The sequence below is a fragment of the Mytilus galloprovincialis genome, chromosome 12, assembly GCF_965363235.1.
Source record: "Mytilus galloprovincialis chromosome 12, xbMytGall1.hap1.1, whole genome shotgun sequence".
Classification (NCBI taxonomy): Eukaryota; Metazoa; Mollusca; class Bivalvia; order Mytilida; family Mytilidae; genus Mytilus; species Mytilus galloprovincialis.
Window position 1 is genome coordinate 36,292,277 of NC_134849.1, and position 20,786 is coordinate 36,313,062.

Consider the following 20,786-nt stretch of genomic DNA (forward strand, 5'->3'; position numbering starts at 1 on the left):
TATCTATTTTTTCTCACTATCACTGTAACAGAACTTTTTGAAGTCAATAGTTAACTTGGTCTGACCTCTGTCATGAATTGTTTTATCAGTGGTATAAAATGTTATCATTGCAGAATAAATAAAATACATGTATTATTCAGAAGAATCCGTAATTTTCTATTCTTTTTTTTTATTGCCAATTTTTTTTTTGCATTTTTTTTTTTTTAGGGGGGTTCATTATTTTCTATTCTATAAACCATATGATATATCTTGGGTTATTTAAAATTAATATCTGATATGCAAACAGAAAAGAATGGATAATATTACTAGTATAAGATTATCAACAAGGAGATGCTATTTAAGTAAGTCGATTTTAGTGGTCTCTTTTAAAATTAAAAAGTCGGTGAGATCAATATGCTACAACCAACCAACAAAGAGGGCTACCTCCTATGAATAAAAAATCTATGGAAAATCTTTTTAAATCTGGTATAATGCTGTTTTTGGGGTGGTTTTTTTTTCGTCTCTCTCTCTCTTTCTCTCTTGTCCTGGTTTTGTTTATATGTATTTTTATTGGACTTTTAAAAATCATTTTTAACGACAAGGCATGCAGCATCAAAACTATTGTTTGAAAGTTATTCTCTCCGTCATTAATCTGCATGAAATATTAACACTGAACGTTCATGAAACAACAAGCAATCAATCATAAAGCTAGGTTCACACTGCCGATCAGATGAACTCGATCAAGCCCGATCAAGACAAATTACGTGATCGGAAGACTGGTCTGACTCAACCGACAAGCATGCTCGGGATAGTCTACCTTGCTCTTTATCGATCTGACGTTCTACCCGAGAGTTTTCGACATGTCAAAAACATTTGAGTAAGGATCGAGAAGCAATTCACTCTAGAAGAGATCGAAACATCGTCGAGTAACGGTCGAATCGCTCGGTAAAGGATCGTGTAGAGATCGAGTTTGATCGGAATACAAAAATTTTACCGGTCAGTACTTGATCATTTCGACCTTTGCTCGACTAATGTCCGATCATTTCCAGATTAACTCGACCAATGCCCGATCGCTTCCAGATCACTGCGACTTCTATATTTATTTTCTCCCAGACCAATTCGATTAATACCCGATCCCTTCGCGACCACATTCGACCACTCTTCGATCTCTACTCGGCCGTACACGAGGACACATGACTGCTTCACGATTCTCTAAAAGTGTGTGCAGATCTGATTAACTCTCATACCTCTGCTTCCGCCAAAATATATTGGCAACATTTGTTTAACTGTACAAAAATTCCTCCATGTACAGTACGTGTCTTAACTTTTGCAAGTTGAGGTAACAGCGTGGTATAGTCGTAGTGGAAGCGTAGTTGAGTCGTGGTGAGAACGTGATGGTCGTAATGAGGTCGTAATATAACGTCGCTGTGAGATCGTACCGCAGTCTCTCCAAAAAGAATCACGCTTTCGCTACGCTGTCGCTACGATGGTACAGCGATCTTACTACGATCTTAGTGTGATCTTACTACGCTTCTACTACGACCTGATTTTGCCACGACCGCGCAACGATTGTTTTGAACATGTTCAAAGTTAGCCATGCTCATCACGATCTTGAATACCTCACCACGACCGTGATACGACTTACATCGATCATCAAAATTTGCATTTTTTTCACAGATCGTAGTGCGATCGTGGCCTAGTGGGACTGCGGTATTAAATTGCAGTATATCTATAACATTTAACATTATCAGATAAGAGATTCGTTTAAATCCTTTGGTCTAACTTAGTTATTTTAGCATTAAGCTAGCTTCACACTGCCGATCAGATCAACTCGATCAACCCCGATCAAGACAAATTACGTGATCGGGAGACTGGTCTGACTCAATCGACAAGGATGTTCGGGATAGTCTACCTAACTCGTCATTGATCTGACTTTCTACCCGAGAGTTTTTGACATGTCAAAAACAATCGAGTAAGGACCGAGAAGCAAGTCACTCAAGAAGAGATCGAGAATTCGACGAGTAGCGGTCGAATTCATCGGGCAAGGATCGTGTAGAGATCGGGTTTGGTCGGAATACACAAATTTTACCGATCAGTACTCGATCATTTCGACCTTTGCACGACTAATGTCCGATCATTTCCAGATTAACTCGACCAATGTCCGATCGCTTCCAGATCACTGCGACTTCTATATGTATCTTATCCCAGACCAACTCGACCAATACCCGATCCCTTCGCGACCACATTTGACCACTCTTCGATCCCCACTCACCCATACACGAGAACACATGACTGCTACACGATTCTCTAAAAGTGTGTGCAGATCTGATTAACTCTCATAACTCTCCCTCCGCAAAAATATATTGGCAACATCATATATAACTGTACAAAAATTCCTCCATGTCCAGTACGTGTCTTAAGTTTTGCAAGGAGAGGTAACATTTTAAAAGAGAGGCAAAAGACACCATAGAAAGAATCAAATTCAAAGGTCGAAAACAAACCGACACAGTCATAGCAAAAAACGAAAACCGACGAGAAGACAAACAGCAGTTCACATAACATAGAAAACTTAAAACTTAGCAACATATAACCCAACAAAAACCTGGTATAAACTCAGGTGTTCCTGAAGGATAGAATATCCTGCAATTTTGGCACCGGCGGATTTTTCAAATATGAAATTAATTGTGCAATAACATTCATTATTAGACTGCTGACGACTAAGTTATCTTTCGAAGTTGGTTGATAAGAACATCGATCAAGATTATATTTACCTGTTTTATGGGCTATTTTCTGTTTTGTCTGTCCGTATTTTTCGTTTGTCCAAAAATGTGTGTACTAGTATAAAAAAGAAGATGTAAAGTACAATTGCCAACGAGACAGATCTTCACAGAACACCAAATGGCATAGAAATGATTAATAACGCCTATAGGTCACATTACTGTATTGTTTTTTTTTTTCATTCGAACTTTTTTACGTAATTTCACACAAAAAGGAGACGAAAGACAAATATTTTTTTTTATTTGGAGCGAATTTCGTTCTTACACTAGCGATACAAACAGTTCAGCGTGCACACGTTTCGATCATTTGTTTCTAACATACTTTTGCAAAGTTTGCATAATCTCGTACAAACTATACACTCGCTGCTAATGCGTCTACTGTTTGTCGTTTGTCGTTATGTTAGTTCAAACGATGCATTTCTTTCTAATTTTAACATTAAATCAATTATCTAAACGTGTTCTTGCTTGCCCGTTGCTGTCTTCATCTTCTTGTTCGTCTTCTTTTCAACTCTCCAAGCTCCGTTACAGCTATTAACCTGTCTCTCGAAGCTCTTACCACCTTGCCCACAAATCCAATTGCTTTATTTCTATATAGATATTTTAAATGTATGATTTTATACTCGGACCTTCTACTGAATATAACCAAATATACGCCAAATGTGTCCATTGGAACACTGATAATACCCCAGCTAGCATATATAACATTATTAAGGGTCATTACCCAAGAACGGCCACCCTAATTTGCATTTGAACTGTGTTTTATGGTGATAAGCATTGTGTATACGGCGTTTCATAAAATTTGGTTGAGGCAAAAAAAAAATTAGAGAACGGAAACTAATTTTGTTGGGACGTACGCACATACGTACGGACGGACAAGGGTAACACGTAATACCCACTCCGAAGTGGCGGTGAATAAAAGTTTCGGACGTTTTTATACTGCAATTGTGCATACCCGACCAATTCCCGAGTATCCCTATACGATCATGTCGATCTGGTCTGGTCGAGATCAGACTGAGATCGTGAAAAAGTTGATTTGGTCTAGTTAGTCGAGTAAAGATCGTGTAAAGATCGTGAATTGATCGGAATTATCGAATAAGTATTCATTTTGTTGTCGGGATGGAGTCCTGATGTTGTCGTGAAATGTCGAGTTAAGGTCGTGTACAGTCGGGTTGCGGTCGGGTAGAAGTCGTAAACAGGCCCGATAAAGAATTTGGTTGGGCTTGGTCGTGGAAATTTGGACAATCGGATTCATCGAGGTGATCTGATCGGCAGTGTGAACCTAGCTTTACCCATGCTTGTTAACTATTTTAATAGGATATAGGTACTCATGTATTCTGTTATTGTTTTATTCATGGTTTCAAGAGATTAATGAGTCAATACACAAAACAAAATATTCACGTTTTATCAACATTTTCTTTTCTGGACATTGGTTCACGAATAATGCATTTTTCATGCAGTCAGTTTATTATATTTTAAAGAAAGAGAGTGTTAAAAAATAAATAAAATAAATATATAATTGTTCTTAAACACAAGTACATGTACAAATTAAAAGCATACTATCACAGCGAAATATCTATCAATATAATAAAAAAAAAAAAAGAAGGAAAATAACTTTATTACTGCCCGTATATCAAAATATATCTTTTTTTTTTTAAAGTTTTCTTGTCACTAAATTTATTCTTCTTGTCGCTTCTTGTTACAATAAGAAATGTATTCTTTTAGTATGATTTCCAATGAGACAACTATCCACTCTAGACCAAATGACGTAAATGTTAGGTTACCGTACGGCCTTCAACAAAATTAATAAGCAAACAATAAATATGATATACAGGAAAAAACGACAACCAGTGCATCACAGACTGTAGACTTTATATGTCGTTCCCACAAGATAGTTATCTCGTTCTTTCATACATGTAGCCGCATAATGCCACCGTATCCTCGAGATTCGGAGATCTCAAATAAATAATCGTAACAGTTATTTTGGGAACAAAAAAGTTGTCAAAAGCAGTCGATTTCTTTTAAACCTTATGCAGTTTTGGGGTTCATAGACATATCCGAAAACTGGCTGCTAGCGTAGTGGCTGCTAGCGATTGACTGCTAGCTTGAGCCTGGTTCAGGGGAGTGAGGTTTCACCTCTCTATATTAACTACATAAATAAATATATCAGAATTTGATAACACTACCCGCCCTCTTTGGTCGCAACACTTTCTACTCCTTATATCACTTATCTGAGTTTTATTTAAATTAATGTTGTCGCTGAAACTAGCACTAATGTAGCGTCAGTCAAAATGAGACTGAAAACAAAAACACAAATACAATCCAGGTCCAAAGAAAATAAGATGACATAAGTGACGAAATATGTGTTCCAAAAAGATGAGCAATTCCAGCTTCTACAAATACGCCACCCGTGCGATTTTATGAATATCATGTTCGGGAATGTGAATCCACGAAATACGGAGAAAGTACACAGCACTTCCAATAACGATCGCACTTGTCAGAACTTTAAAAAGTTAGATAAACATGATAAATCTTCGAAATTTGTTTTAATGTTGTAACACAAGAAAACTTTACTATTATGGGGAAAAATGATGATTTTATCGTAAGTTCTTTTGACTTGTGTAGAACAGGTCTTGATACTGTTATTTGATTTCAAAACCGTTTGTTATTTTTTTTTTCTATTTTGTTTTGGCTCCGATTCTGACTGAGACCTATGGTGATATAAAATAATGGTGATATAATGATAATTATATTATACTTGTATTGTAATGTCTCAATGTTGACCCAATCATTAAACCGCCCTTCTAAAAAAAGTGTTGGAATAATGGGTTGTCGGACTAATGGGTTGTCGGACAAATGGACTGTCGGAAAAATGGGCTGTCGGACTAATGGGCTGTCGGACTAATGGGCTGTCGGAATAATGGCGTGAATCATTTGAGCTTTACTTGGATGTTGATGGTGACCTTACATTTCAGGAAAATAGATATAAGAAGATGTGGTATAAGTGCCAATGTAGTTTACTGATAAATGGATTATTTTTTTTAGTTAACATTACACTTTTACGCTGACAGCAGCATAACATCGCGAGAGAAAGGGTTTCGATTTTTGTATAACATGTATTCCTTTTCGGTTATCGTCATTATAAAATATTTTTTCTTTGTTCATATCTATATCCATTTTGCTACTTTTGCAGATAAGATATGTTTAAACTAAATGGCTTTCTTTTAATTGTTTATATCGTTCTTTTCTCATTGTTTGAAACTTTAAGGCACCAGTATTTAGGTTATGTTCGGTAATTGTTCCTTTTTTGACTATCGTACCAGTCCATACTGATTTTCATAGTAATAATACTATTTGCAAAAGCTATTTTCTATTATATATAACTATTGAAACAATTTTAATGGGATTTAATTAGGACCGTTCTGTGTTGTTGCATACCCAAAATTTGATTGTTCAAGTTCCAATTTTATGTTTATTTTTCATCTATTGATTTCAGGGTTTTGACAATTTATGCATACAAAGCCTATAGAAAAAAAAATAATTCGTTGACTTAAAATATTGTTTCATCTGTACCCACGAAAGCCATGAAAATTGGTATCCAACGAACCTTAATGTTGAATCCCGCACATGTATCAAAATATCTGACAAGTTTTTTGTTTTTTTATAAATATACCCTTCCCATATCTTCATGAAGAGTGCTGATTTTTTTAACAGCTACTGATAGATTTAGATAGTTTCAAATGTCCTCGAAATAAAAAAATAAAAAAATATAATATTTCAACCGGAGTTATTATAATTGGACAAACAAGCACTCCCTGCCAAAAAACGCGGACGTGACAGAAGACACCTTTTATTAGCGTCAACAGTAAACATTGGTATAAAATTTATTGTCTAGATGTTTTTGGTCATATATCACAAACAAATAGTTTGTTCCAGATATTTCTTATTGTTCTGTTGAAATAACTTGTTATACATATGAATTGTAAGTACATAGCACGCAAACTCAAAAGTCAGTGTGATAAAGGAGGTCAAAGTTGGAGAAATTTACCAAAGTCGTCCTTTCAAGGCGTGGTAAAAGCGTATCTGCAAACTTAAATATGCCATGTCTACCAAGAAGGTAGTGAGATATGATATATGTGTCATTTAAATTGTCACTGATTTCAATCCTTCCCTGAAAATCCTTTGTCGTCTAAAAATTCGTCGACGGTTGTACCCCAAAGTATACAAGGCGACGGCCATCTTTTATTTAACGATCGCTTTGCGACAGGTTTAACCACACGTAAATAGCGTCCGCGATTCACACGCAATGTACGACCATCGCAAAGTACGATTGTTTTATGAAACGGAATTTTAGCGTTACGTTTGGTTAACGTTCAAACGTACGCTAACGATCGTTTTATGAAACGGCAGCAAGATCAGTTAGAATCAGGATCGAAAACTATCTTCCTATGACATGATTAGGTTCGGGTAAACAAATTCCACTCGCTTCAAAACAGGATCGAGATTTACCTTTCTTTTTCAATTTAAAGCTCGCCAAACAAATTTCGTCTTGCTGTACTTAAGGTGTATATTAAACTACCTGTATTCATTAGGATCAAATATGTTTGATTCATCTCTGGACGATTCTCATACTGCTGATGATTTATTTGGTGATTTTTTGTTGTTTTTGCTGAGGAACATAAATGAAACTCTGCCTTGTCTGTAGATCAACTTGAACCTCTTCAATTCGAAACTCTATCATTTGATCTATTTCCACATTTAATGCTCATATGTTTTTCGTTATTTCCTAAGGACGCCGATGAATAAAAGAAAAGAATGGACATAAAAGGCAAACTTATTTCTCTTCGATTTGATGTTAGATAAATATAATGTATTTGGAGGACGCTTGGTGTGAAATGTCCAAAGCAGTCAACTATTTGATCAAGTTTGTGGCATTAATATCAACAGGGGACCAAGTAAAGCTTCAAACATTATCGGATTTAGCATTGAAACACATAAGTGATTCTGAAAATCATTGTAGTGTATTTCAAGATGAAATGGAACAGAATATAAGTGAAACTTTAATACGCCAACAAAAACTTGAAAGCAACATTCAAATAAAAGACAAAACTCTTTCAAAAACTACAAGTTTGCTTGAATTAAAAAAAGAAGAAGTTGTCACCTTCGAAGGTATAGTTAGAAAAGCAAAAACTCTGTATGAAGAGAAACAAAAAAACTTACTCATCATTAGTTGAAAAATACGAAAAAGACAGAATTGTTTACCTAGGCATAAATGCCGCGACATCGTGTTATCTTTTATTTGTAACGGCGATCACCGCAGGAGCTGCTGCTCCAATTGCAATTGGATTGCAATCTTTTGTAACTGTAGGGAGTAGCCTAGCGTTAAACCGGGCCATTACAAATGTTAATTCAGCAAGAAATGAATTTACGAAATACAAATATCAATTAAAGAAATACGGCAAAGAAAAGATAAAACTACAGGGTGCTTGTGGAAAACTTCAGAATGAGTGTGATAAATGTAGAAAAGAAAAACAAAAAAATAACGAAGAACTAACACATTTGCTAGAGCATCTTCACAAGACTGCAACATTATTGGAATGTCTTCTAAACTTTCGTCATTTTATAAGTATACTTCAGGGCAGAACAGAGGTTCTCCAAGAAGCACGGAAAGACATTGTATTTCAACGTGACTTGAAAATACCACTAGAAGAAATAGAAAAGCATTTAAAGTCAGCTTCAAGTTTGAATTTAATTAACATTTTGGAGACTCGACAGATGTGCAAAAATCTTTCAGGACAACTAACGCTGAAGCCTCAGGCATTCAGTTATTATAACATTTCCCGGGGTTTGGGTTGTTGTTTGTGTACTGTTGTTTTTCTTTTTGTCGTTTTTCGTTTTTTGCCATGGCATTGTCCTTGTCTTTTTCGATTAATAAGTTTTAATATTCCCTTGGTATCGTTTGCCTCTCTTGTAGGAATATATTTATTCACATTGTACATTATCTAACAGGAAATACCTCATTTGACCATGAAGTATTTGAAACTAAATACATGTATTTGGATATTTTCAAGTTTTAATTTAAGTCATTATTCTTGTGGGGGCAATATAGTGTCAATAACGATAATGGTTCAATTTCTGGCAGCTGATGCAAAAATTTAAACATCAAGGTCTATTAAGTGATGTTCGATCCTGGATTTAAATTGAAATCCAAAAAAATAACTTAAACGTTGCAGAAAGATAACACCTTAACCAAACAGGAAAAATGATAAGACCATATTCGAGCACAAGAATAGAGCTATGCATAAGGGAGATAAATTTCTCATTTCAAAATGATTTAACAGATACATTTTAGAACAACAAAACCGCATTCGGTGCTTATGTCATATTGAACGAAAAAGCTCAATATCGTACTTGTAATTTATACTAACGTGGTGTTGCACATTTGATAGCATTATACATTTTATAAAAAATAATCAATTAATGTTTTATTGCATCGGTTTACATACACTATCCAGTAAAAGCATCGTATCATGTTAATTTATATGTAATTCTGTTGTATAGCTTTGTAATGATAATGAAAAAATCACGAGTATTATTTCTATTATTCGAAAATTAGTTGTTAGATGGTTGAACTAGATTAAATTGTACAATAATTGTTCAGATGATAACATACAAAACAAACTTAAAACAACTGAAATGAAATAAGCACACTTTATTCAGACAAATCTTAGTCTTTAAGCACACGTGTTGTAAAAGTGGTATTCAATTTCTAAGGTAATGGGGGTAACTCGAGTAATTAACAACAAACCTTTTCTGGGACATCTGATTGAGGCTTGTAATTTTTTGCATTAAGGTGGTACCCAACACTTTCACTAAAATTAATTTGACTCGTTTAATTTTCATAAAATTATGACAAAGTATTAACTTTGACACTTTAACAAAAATATTAAAAAGATCAAAAATTTTGAACCAATTGTTTTGTCTGAAAAATTGACCCCACAACGTAATTAAAACCTTGTAGTGTTAGGTACCACCTAAAGATACATTTTTTGTAGTGGTTAACTTTGAAATTAAATTGAAATAATAATATCAGAAGTTATAAACAATTTAATAATTCATAATTTAACTAAATTATTTCAAATTTTATAGAAAAGGTACGAATACAACCCACATGTCTTGTCATATGAACTTTATACTGGAGGGATTACGCAGATACAATGTACACGATGTATTGTGTAGTCGATAAGGAGAAAAACAAGATAGATTTTGATATTTTAAAGATTTTACATGGCATGTCCTATATTTAAATGATTGATTGCATTGCATATAATATACTTAATTGTATACTGGACGTTATCGATAGAAAATTATAAATAGGTAGGGCCAGTAAGACCACTTTTGGCCCCAAAATATAGCAGTTTTACAAAATTGTTAAAATGTTAACTTTTAGTAATTTATTGGAAAGTAAAATTTTTGGCATATTTGATAGATTTTTCATATTTAAGCTTGAATCGAAGCGTTTTTAATGACTAAATTAGAACAAGTTTTTCAAATAAACAAATTGAATCAACTGAAATAGACACTTTTAAGTGTTTAAAAAGTGTCCAAAATATTTCGTTAGATGAACCTGTAATTAGAGGCCAAAATCGAACCTTATCGGACCTACTCCTTTTTCGGCAAAGATATGTTGTTTTTTTAAACAAATAATGATTTTATTCAAATTTTGAATGCACTGTTATTAGAAATTAATTTTAGGGAAAATACATTTATACAGTGATAAATCTTGATAAATGACTTTTTCATGTGTATGATCATTCAAATTGCATAGAAATTTATGTTGAAACATCAGGTACATTGAAACTATTTTCTGTATAGTTACATGAATAAAATGTCATAATTAGATATAAGAACATTTGGCATGCGTGCCAATGAAACAACTCTCCATCAAGGTCACAATTTGTGAAAGAAAAACCGTTATAGTTCAAAGAAAACGAAGCCATAGCTCACAACGAACAACAAACTATAACATGCATAAAGGGCCCGAAATATGACGATTGCTTAACATTCAAATGCGAAAACCAACAGTCTAATCTATATAAAAAACGAGAAATATGAGAAACACTTATGAACCACATCAACAAACAACAACTACTGAAAATAATATTCCTGACTATGGACAGGTGCTAACAAATGTAGCGGATTTAAATGTTTAAATAGGTACCGACCTTTACCTGTATTTGGCACAATAGTGTAACATCACTACATAGAAGAAAAACTATAAAATATCAATTGAAAGGTCTTAACGCAAGCAAAAGATATAATAACACTACTGAATTTATATGGGAACGAAGTCCCCTATTACAGTAAAAAATTTACTAAAAAAAACAAAATCGGGAAAATTCCCGAATTTTTCATTGTACTAATGAACTCAAAGTTTAATTTTTTTTGGTCGCGTTTTTGAATTTCCGGATCGGCGCAGAAATATACTTCCGTTTTCCGGTCTTGTTTACATGAGACTTTGAATAAAATGTATTTTTATTAATCTAAGAAAGAAACTAATACTAATTCATTTAAAAAAAAATGTTTGTTATTAAAAAAACGTTACCTGATGACAACGTTTCTTTGTTTACATTGAATATGCCGTCATAACTTAAATAACGTCACAACTAAAATTCCTAACAACAGAACCAAAATCGGAAACGTTACGGTATTTCCGTTTCTCTTTTAAACATTGTTGATTTAAAAAAGAAATTAGAAACTTCGTCCCCATTCACGGGTAATTCCTGCCTCATATTACTTATCGAATCAATTAGATCTACAAAACAATGTCAATACAAAATCAATCAAATAAGGCATGAATAAATAAAGGCACAAGTAGTATTTCGCGTCAAGACGTTAAACAATTTAAGTAAATCAATACCCTTGGACAAAACTCCGACATATATAATGATATACACAGGTAAATGAACATAATTTTGTAGAAAGGTATATAGTTAAAATGGAGAATGGAAATAATTTTTACAAAATAAATAAAAGTTTATTGTTCAGAGTACGAAGAAGTTAACATTTATATAATTAGAGTAATACCAAACATGTATCATTGATATACAGACAGAGAGATATTACACTGACTAAGTAAATATAAAGTAGCAAACAAGCATTACAAATAGTATTTACAGGTCAAATTAACAAAAAAGTACGATTTGAGAGTGATCGCAATTACTGGCAGTTAGTTAAGGTAGATGGGGTGTGTAAATTATAATCAATAGATTTTTTGATAATCTGCCCTAAATGTAGTTTATATCATGCTTTTTCTTTAACAAATGATAAAAAGAATGGGTCACGGGTCATTTTTTTTACCTAACCGGTTGTGCAAAATAGACAGTTTTTGTATAGATTATGCTTGAAAACCCTAAATTTCTGCCATAAAAATGAAAATTACACCATAGAATTTTAAAATAAAGTAAGAGAAGATAGCTCTAATATTTTGGTTTCACATAGAAAAAAAATTATAAAAATAGCGCCACGGGACCCGTTTTCTTGCAATATAATACAATAGCTCAATTCTCAACGCATTCTGTTATAAAAGTAACTCTATCTGAAGTATCTTCCCTTTCATTTAAGTTGCCTCCCCTAATGTGGCAAATCGAAAAGAATTTAAATAAAAAAAAAGCATTCTATTTTTTGTAAAATACAACAACCCTAAATATGATAAAACATGTCATTTTCTACATTGAAATAAAATTCTTAAACATGAATTACCTACTACTCTCAAAATTTGCATATTTTATGAAAGTACTAGTCCGATTATTTTCTGGTATTTCAAAATTCAAGATGGAGGAAGACATCCTATCTACCTTAAAAGCCAAACACAATTAATAATAATATAATCATGCATCAGAAACTAAAATCAACTAAACACATCACAGGGATTTAATATTCAACGTCATGGACAGTCGAAGAAGACATGCTTTGTGCAATGCCAAAAGTAAATGCATCGACAGGCAGTATGACAGTTAGGATTTCTTTATAGAAAAAAATTAACATGGATATAACTTATACATCCCGCTGTAAAAGAATATAAACTTAGTTTTAATTTGCTGATGACAAAATCGATATTTGTGCCAAATTGAATGTAAACTTTATTCAAATATCTATTTATTATCAGACGCGCGTTTGGCGTATATACAAAATTTAGTCTTGGTTTCTATGATGAGTTTATTTATCTTTGGTAAGTTTACCTTTACTAATAAGTTTGTTTAAATGTTCGACGAGTTTACATGGATCATATAGTGATTTCAGCGCCTTTAGTACAACATTGCAGAAAAATATCGTGTTTATTTTTTTGTATGCATCATTAAAATTATCATAAGAAATTGTACGTGTCTAAATTGCATTTTAGACACGGACAATGTCTAATGATAATCTCTATGTTCTTCCTGGATATAATCGATATTTACATGTCATGTATGTATTCAAACAGTGCAAATTTCACTTCTTGATAAGAAAGATGCTTTTGAAAAGCAAGCGATGAATGAGGCACCCAGACACCAACCTACCTGTATATTAATAAGAGTAAAATTATTTTCCTTGAACACTTTCCATACACATAAGGACCTTTCACATGGACGAAAAAGAAGCCCTCACAAAGCACACGTAAAACATAAATCCTGATGGTTTACTTGATGGCATAATGGATTGACACGAAAAATTTATATTGTTAAAATTGAGAATGGAAATGGTGAATGTACCAAAGGGACAACAACCCGACAACAGAGAGACTACAGCAGAAGGTCACCAACAGGTCTTCAATGTAACGAGAAATTCCCGCACCCAGAAGCGTCCTTCCGCTGGCCCCTAAACAAATATATACTAATTCAGTGATAATGAACGCCATACTAAACTTCAAATTGTACACAAGAAACTAAAAGTTAAAATAATACAAGAATAACAAAGGCCAGATGCTCCTGACTTGGGACAGGCGCAAAAATGTGGCGGAGTTAAACATGTTTGTGAGATCTCAACCCTCCCAAAGTGATTGGTTGATTTGTCAATTGTTTGTTAAAGGTGACCTAACAATGTGTCACACATTTATCTTACAAGGAATATAATACGTGGAATGTGTTCTCTATGACGACGACGGATAGAAAATAATAGAACTTGGATCCGTTATTCGGTACCATTTGATACGTTTATTAATGTCTTAATCATTGTATTTATATGAAGATTACAAAAACAAAATGCTGTTGTTTTTTTTCTATGGTCGGGTTGTTGTCTCTTTGGCACATTCCCCATTTCTATTCTCAATTTTAAAGACTATATCAAACCTTTAAAAATATCTGTATCTTTTTTTCAAAATGTTTGTTTTTATTCTATATGGATACCCAGGATTTATGTTATACGTGTGTTTTGTACAGGCTTCTTTTTCGTCCATGTTCTAGCTTTTGATTATATCCGTGTTGAATTTTTTCCCCGAGTTAAATATTTTTGTGATTTTACTTCTCTTTATGTCTGTATCCTTTCGACGATGAATTATGCAATTTAACTGTAATAGTTAAGTGTTGTCTTCGAGGCAACGCTATTAATGGACTATTGTAAGATGTTTGACTTTCTTGGAACTATTCTTACAAGGAAACTAATGTATGTGGAACAGATTCATGTCAATAGCTGTCATTGAATGTCGTTGTACAGTTGTTCTCAGTAGAAGGAACTTTTTAATGTTGCATGTATTATTCGTTCGAGTACCTTAATCTGTTTACTGTATAGACGAATTTATTCAATCATTGCCCTTTGATAAGATAACTGTCACTTGCGCGTCACGATAGCAGTCCGCCATTACATTAGTGAAAGAAAGATTGTAAACATAGCGAATCGTGCGTAAAAACTGTTGGATAATAACCAGTATTATGACTACTCAGGTGAAAAGATCAATGTCCTCAGAATTAAATAACGTAACGGAGTGGATTGACGACATGAGAAAGTGGCCAAACATCATGTACGGGGACATTTTTTATTATTTGATATCGTCAAAAGCCGTGGATGCGGCAGAAATGAAAAACTTCAAAAGTCTCCAAAGCTACAACTATTTTCAGAGCGGCAATGTTGACAAGTTTGCATAACATTCTCTCGGATGCCAGAATGTATTTGAAAGCAGACGTTCGTGCTTCCCAGACAGTAAGTCGGGTGAACGAAGCCTATGTAATTTGCTCTATAGACGGAACCGTTGAACAAGGATGGTGTACTTGTATGGCAGGGCAAGGGCTATCCTGTAGCCATGAAGGTGCAGTGCTTTGGAAGGTTTAACATGCAGTCAGGAATAACATGACTGGTGCTAGCTGTACAGATGAAAATGCCATGTGGAATAGAGGTACCAAGAGAAACATTGAGCCAAGGCCTTTGTCAAACATAGTGTTCAAAAAACCAAAACAGAGTGAACATTTACTTGAAGATTTAAATGTAAATGCTCCAGCTGTTCGTGACACACCAATGTATTATTCCTCCCAACAACTAAGAACAGCTGTAGAACAGTCTCCCCTTCTCCCCTTGTTCAAACTAAAAGGAACAACAATTAATAAAAGTCTCGTCAGCAAACCAGCCGCTAAGGAGAACATTCCTAAAGACCATGGTGAACATGATTCATTAATTTCTTGTCGAAGGTTCTCATCCTTTTATTCCAAATATCTTGCTGTCGACTTGGCCCGTACTGTAAAATTACAAACTGACACTATTAACCAGAGCAAGAGTGTTCTGTGGAAAGACACAAGAAAAATTAGAATAACTGCTAGCAGTGCAAGCAAAGTTCCGATTAAGGAAACTGCAGACTGTACAAACTTTATTCGTGAACATCTTCATCCAAAGTCTGTAGGTAATAAATTTACAAAGCACGGCCAAGAAGGTGAAACTGCAGTTAAGGAGTATTTATTGACAAATGGATACCGTGTCGTTAAAAAGGAAACATACGAATCATCAGAAGAGAACTGGCTATCTGCAAGTTCGGATGGTATTTTAAATGACGACACATTGCTGGAAATTAAAAGTCCTGTATTTTCTGCCAAGTGGACAACATTGAATGAACTATTCACAGGTCAAGAATATGATGTTCATATGAACATGATGAATAACAATGGTATTTTAGTTTTAAAAGTGAAAGGGAATCGAGGATTTTTTATACAAATTCAGTTAACTATGTTTTGCACTGGACTAAGAAAATGTAAACTTTTAATTTGGCTAAATCCTGATGAATTTCAGTTCATTGAAGTACCTTATGATGAACAATATGTATGTGAGCATGTTGCTAGACTGCGCACATTTTATTTCAAGAAAATGATGAATATTATTATTTCACACATTGATTCTTTCCATATATTTAATTTTCGACGGTTATTACAGCAACCATTGACTGTACAAGAACTTCCACCACCTTTTTTTTTATATTTTTCCCCACTATCCATTAATTAGTTAAAGAAAAAACGGATCAAATAAAAATGTAAACAACAGATCAAATGATACACAATGTTTACACAGTGTTGATATTTAAAATGGGTTGATGAAGTATTAGTTTATACAATTTTATTATACATTTTATTATGTCATGTCATGTCATGAATATCTTGGGTGTCTTGTGGTGAGAATATTGTAGTTGAAATTTTACAAAATGTATTTTTTAGTAATTGGCTCATTATTATTATCCACACAGTGGTTGTTTTATTTGGTACATATTACACAGTACACACGTGTATGCATCTTTTAAAAAATGTTTGGTACACTAGTCATTTGTAGTACATGTTACGTTGTATATGATGTGCAAGTATTGAAAAGTTTTAAACAAAATACAAAGACAAAAATATCTACAAATGTATACACAAAAACCAAAGAAATGCAATAACATTTTTTAATTAAACAAATCAATATTTACTAAAATATTATATACGGACGGTACAATATTGGTTTTGATATTATTCATTCAGTGTCTTCCTCTGTACATGTATCTCGAATTAGATCATATTTTAAATTCACAAGTGCAGAACAAACAATAAAAATGTCGTCAAAAAGTTTAAGTGAAGACACAGGTAAGGTTTGTTTGGGCAAATTTATCCTGTAAGTCAGTCCATGCGTGTGCATATGAATGGTCGTTGTGCAGTACAAAGTCAGTTTCTTCATATTGTGTTGACGCACATGATGTATTCGGGTTGACAACGTTAAAACTACAGACGGCTTCGGGCAAAGATTGGTCAGTTACTTCAAGACTTAAATCAAGTTCTCCTGAATTGTCATCATCACAGTCAATTAATTTACGTTTTTTAACATCTGAATCATGTTTATGAATTTTGTGCCGGCCAGGTGTAACTTTTTTTTATAACCCATTTTAAGTTTTGGAAATGGATTTCTTTCCGTCGGCAATCCATCTAGAAAATGTTTTGAGCAAACGAAAACTGTTTTCGGCAAAGTTTTTCTATTAATTGCCTTCGTCCGTTCTGCTCTAATTTGACCATCTGACGGCATGAGATGAAATTTATATGGAATTAAATATGCACAGTCTTCGTGAAATTGTCCTTGTATTTCACCCATTGATTCTTTTCATATATATAATTTTCGACGGTTATTACAGCAACCATTGACTGCACAAGAACTTCCACCACCTTTTTTATATTTTTTCCCACTATCCATCAATTAGTTAAAGAAAAAACGGATCAAATAAAAATGTAAACAACAGATCGATAGTGTTGTTATTGATGCAAACGTCACAACGTGCGTTATTTCACTACCTTTATGGCTGACGTACCACGTGACGTAGTAATGGCAGAGCACATGTTTTTGACGTCTGATGTTGATAAATGTGTCTATAATGCAGCGAGATCAGCAAGCTTGACGAATAACACAATCAATGTATGCGTTCATAGCGTGATCTGTCGATGAATTCAATTAATTCAGCAAGGTCAGAACCATGAATAACAGTTGTAGGTTCCAGGCTTTCGTTCTATGTCTTTTTGAATTTGCCTACTAGTTTCGTTGTTTTATCAGATAAGTACCATGCAACTTGGCTTCTTGTGACAATAAATCTCCAGCACTGTGTTTGGCTGAAGAAACAGTGTTTCAAAGTTCAAGATCACAGTCATCAATATCATGTCGAACATAAATGACAATGCATCGTGTAAATTGTCAGATACGTCACCAAAGAAAAACTTCCTACATTCAATGTTTTCGTTGAATCACAGATTATTTCTTTGCTCGTGTTTTAAACAGTGCATCGTCTTCAATTAAAGAAGAATATTTCATCACTCCTGACAAAATATTTGGAAACTGATTATTTGTGTCATGATAGTATTAAAAGACTAATAATTAGATTCACTTGGTATGTCTAATATGCACGTCATGGCTAATTTGTTTAAGATTCTTTTGATTTTTTTTTTCATTTGATAAGGGATTTTCAAATTTGATTTTTTAATGATGTTCAGTATTTTTGTTAATTTACTTTAAATTGTACAGGACTGCAAACCCTAAAGTGTCTTCTGTTGGCATTCTTCATATTATTCCCATTCTATTTGCTCATGAAGTATTTCAGCTCCCGTGTTTTTTATATCAACTATTTTGATTCTTTTCTACGTGTCGTGATATATTAAGTGATTTTCCTTTGTTAAACGTTATTTAGAAAAACCTATAATTATACGTAGATAAACTATGTTTAACATGTGTAAGATACTTTCATTTCGTCAAAATAGATAAGACTTATTTGTCCGCTTGGTGAGTATCAAAAATGAATATAAATGGCAAAAACATGGCATACCAATGTTTTGAAAAATAAGATGCGTTTTATCGTCTCATATAAAGTTTGGTTAAAATGTATGTTATTATTAAATGGAAGTGTTTAAATTCAATTTTTAGTTGTTAAACTTATTGGACGTATAGAAGAGACAAACATTTTAAAATATTTTTGTTGTGGCTCATTGTTTTAGACCCTGTAATCGGTAAAAGTAAATATTAACTTTCTAGGTTTTGACCTAACATGTCTTACTTCATATCAATTTGGAACCTTTTAAAGGCATAAGTATGATATTGACAAGTATTTTACCTCTTGTAAGAATGTCCATCCATAGTAAAATAACCATATTATTGCATAGTTCAAAAAATATATATAGCGTTAACTGTACTAAGTGAAAATAGTATGCCTTTTGCTGTTGCAACAAACTATTGATTTTCACGTCAATCCTTTTCAATTTTACGCGCAAGGGCGGAGCTTATTTGTTTTAACAGACAAGTGGTTTGGATTTATTAGCCTGACAATTAATCAACTATTACAATTGAACAATACTAGAAAATAGTACTGATCATTTAAAGTTTTCTGACATTGTAAGAGACTTTAAAATAATGTTGTTTCTGTTAGAAAGTTTTTGATCTTTGTTGACGTCTGCTTGAAGCCAAAAATTGTTTGAATACTTAAGAAGTCATTTATTACAGATGATTAGTTAAGATCACGTTACTTTTTTTGTTAGTTATTGAGTACTATGAAAATGTTAATGAGAATGAAATGGAAGGGGTATGGAGTAAACTTTGAAAAAATCTAAAACAATACTTGTTTAACAAGTCAAAAATGATTTATATTCAGAAAGAGTTACAATCACTCATTTCACCTCAAAACACATACTTTTGAATCTATTTAGTTGTAACTCTTTCTAACAGTCAATATATATATGCAAAATAACATAAAGGGCTTCTTTTCAGACTATAAACCTTTTTTTTTTACATAGAAATACACAAATAGCAATATTTGAAATAATAAAAAGTCAGTATCAAAATGATAGTAAGAATTGCAACTCTCAAGTTATAAAAGTTATTTCAAGTTGAGAGTTGCAATTCTTGTTTCGACAACGACACCTTAAATGTTTATTTCAAATGTGAGTTTGAAATTTATTCTTGAATTCATTTGTTTTAAGCAGTGCCGTTTAACGTGCGTAATAAAAATTAATGTGAGTCCCAATTGATTTGTTAGATTTATAACCAAACTTACATACAATCAAAATAGAATGTATACTGTAATAGAATGTATGACGCTAAACAAAATTATTAGCATTTAAAATACGTCTTTTTGTGAACTCTATAATGATTATTAGTTAATCAAAGTCCGTATGGTGTGATAACATAAAACAAGTACCATAGAAGAGCTGGTCAACATGAAAAAACATATGCATTTTCATAAAATTTATATACTTACGCTTATAAATGTGATTTTTATATTGTAGTTCAGACTATTGAGCAAATAAATACTGTTGAAAGAAAGCTATGTTCAGGAAGTGAAAGAAAGGAGAAGGCGCTGAACGCTATAGATGTAGGCAGTTTAGAGAACTTTTTATTACCAGCTCCAACATCGGTCGCAATTTTAGGACAGTTGATGGCAATTGCATCAACTATAGATTTTAGCTTGGAAAAACAAGAGCCAATTGACGGCTTCAAATATGTCAAGCAACCAGGATCGTTCAGGGCGTGTTTAGTTCAAATTAGTACCTCAGGTTGTGATGCCTTTACAACGGCTCATAAGAATATGGACAAAATACGGTTGTATTGTTTGCAATTTCAAGGACACGTCAAGAACCTAGTAAGAATCATTCTTAACGGAAGTACACACGAAAAATCCACCTTAGCTCCAATGTATTTACACGATATGATAGAAAAAGCAAAAAAGTGTCTTGAACTTGCCCAGAAAACAGAATCAGATTTTGCATTTTTAACAGCATTGCTTTCAGAGGTATCTATGGCTGCAATAACTGCAAAAAAGTTACACGAAAGCAACTTAGCGAATGCAATGGTACAAACTCAAGTTTTGAAAAAGCGACAAGAATTCGCTGAACGTCTAAAATGTGAAATGGAAGAGGAAAAACTTGAAGTTATTGAGCAATTATCAAAAGCAAAAAGTGCATTTGATGAAATCGAAGACGAAATTCCCGGTCCAAAGCAGACAGTAGGAATTGCCATGTACGAGAAAGTTGTAAATACACTTACAACCAGTGCCTGTGTGTTTGGCTTGGCTACCTTTTCAAC